The 2,500-nt window shown below is 34.5% G+C and overlaps 1 protein-coding gene across 5 annotated transcripts in view; it reads right to left on the minus strand.

Annotated features, from left to right (window-relative positions):
• The window catches only part of LOC106869119 (prominin-1-A-like), a 108,079-nt gene that overhangs the window by 96,219 nt on the left and 9,360 nt on the right, over window positions 1-2,500 (minus strand). Inside the window, exon 1 of one of the 5 annotated variants that reach the window (XM_089362547.1) lies at window positions 1,117-1,243. The exons of the other annotated variants lie outside the window; for them this stretch is intronic. The gene's annotated coding sequence lies outside the window, so the exon portion shown is untranslated. Of the gene's footprint in view, window positions 1-1,116; window positions 1,244-2,500 lie in introns of those variants that run through there. 5 annotated transcript variants of the gene reach the window in all.

Here is a 2,500-nt window from a genome sequence, read left to right on the forward strand (position 1 = left end):
ACTAGATCGTGTGTGTGTGTGTGTGAGAGAGAGAGAGAGCACCACTTAGACATCATTCTCTGTCTCTCTGTCTCATACACACACGCACACACATACATACATAAAAGATGTACGCATATGTATTTATGTATGCACGTGTATATGAAAGATAATGTGTGTATGTGTGAGAGAGAGAGAGAGAGAGAGAGAGAGAGCGAGTGAGTGCCACTCTCTTTCACTTTCTGTCCTGAGCGGTATACCAAAGAATGCCCTAATTTTTTCTCACCTCTCTCCATTCCCCTCCTTACCACTATCCGGAACGATTTTGGCCTTTTTTTTTTTTTTTTTTTTTGTAGTACGTACTTAAAAACGATGGAAAAGTCTTTTCGGTAAAAAGAAAAATAACATTTATATATTTTCACAAGAAAAGGTGTGTGATTTAAAGGAGATTTAGCTGTTGTTTCTAGCATATCCTACGACCACCTTTGTCACTGTCGCATGTATTGATCTTTTTCAATAATTTTCTCCTCATAAGCACATTTATGCTTAAAAAAAAATTGAAAATTCCTGATTCTTTTACACCTCATTATTTCTGTTTATAATTTTAAAATATTGGAGAACATGAGATCAGTACTGGAATTTATCCACAGTGATTTAAAAAAAAAAGGTATATAAAAGATAAGTTATTTTAATAGCATACTTTTCTGTCTGTAAATATGTGTTTTCTTATACACACAAACACGCACACGCACACGGCCTCGCTTGGATGGAGGAGAGGGATTTAAATTTAAATTTTTTTGTTGTTTAGATCCCAGCAATGTACCACGTGTGTGTTACATCAGCATCATCATTCCATAAAATGTGCTTATGGGAAGAAAGTTATTGAAAAACGTCAATACAGTGACTAAGAAACGAGGAAGGTACTCGTGGAATGTGCTAGAAACAACAGCCAAATCTCCCTTAAATCACACACCTTTTCGTTTGAAAATATTTACAATTTTCTTTTTTACCGGAAAGGCTTCTCTCAAGGTTATGAAAATTAAATGAAGGCATTGTAGTTGCAGATGGGGAAAAACATGTAACCATGAAAAAAAACAATGATTATGTAATTATTAAGCTATATCGCATGTGACTCACTTATCATTTTTCCGTGACCGAATAAACAAATCAACACACATACACTTGGATGAATACAACTATATATACACAAACAATCAGTGGAAAGGATTTTGCATTGTAGCGATGATTAATCAATTTGACATAGAACAGAGACAGATGACTAACATATATACATACACTCACACACACACACACACACACACACACACACAAGCAAACACACACACACATTCACACACACACACACGCACACACATACACGTACACACACATATATATATATATATATATATATATATATATATATATATATATATATATATATATATATATACAAACACGCACATACATAATACATGCATACATACAACACATAATACATACATACAACTGCTTCGAAACCTCCAGCTTCTATATCCATATTCATACCATTAATAATTGGAGCACTGAGTTTTGTTAGTAAATGCTTAAAGGCAAATTTGGATAAACTGGGATTTTCAGAAAGAGAAATCGACCAGCTAATTCGTACATTACAAGTGCAATCTGTGAGTGGAACAGTAAATATATTCAAAACCTTACTCAAGTAGCAAATGTGAATTTGTCTGTGCTAACTACATCCCAAAGATGGAGCCTTGTATCTTTGTTGGAAACCGGCTCCCTCCTCAGTGGAAGTTTTATAATAATTAAAAAGAATTGAAGAGACATACATACATACATACATACATACATACATACATACACACACACACACACGCACACACACACACACACACACACACACACACACACACACACACACACACACACACACACACACACACACATATATATATATATATATATATATATATATATATATATATATATATCGGTGCGAATAGTTTTGTTATACGGTGCCGAGTTTTACAATCCTGTAAATAATAATAATGGGGCGTATAAGCCCGTGACAGAAAAAAGTAGGCCTTCCCATCCGCTTGTCGAGGACTTATATGCAATTATCAAACCCTTTAATCATCCACAAACACATTGCTTAAATAGCCACTGAATATAAGTGATGCAAAGTGCATTGCCTACACAGTACATCACAGTATTGACTCATAAAAACGTTTAATACACTTTAAAGTTATGGCTGCATAGCGAAATACTGCATCTCTACAAGTTATTAATGCTTACGGACCAGCTTCCAGGAATATGTTTAATATGTAAAATTTGTATATCCAATAATGTTACACCACAGGATTCAGTGGCTATTGAAGCAATGTCTTCGTGGATGATTACGGGGTTATATGAGCAAAGGATCCCGAAATATGGCTTATACGCTCATTACCCTTTTTTCATCTTCGATCTTATTGTTTGTTTATATCCGACGTCTCGTATACGAAACATCGTAACAAAAATCAGT

Source organism: Octopus bimaculoides, chromosome 14, assembly GCF_046866305.1.
Source record: "Octopus bimaculoides isolate indiv1 chromosome 14, ASM4686630v1, whole genome shotgun sequence".
In the NCBI taxonomy this organism is placed as follows: Eukaryota; Metazoa; Mollusca; class Cephalopoda; order Octopoda; family Octopodidae; genus Octopus; species Octopus bimaculoides.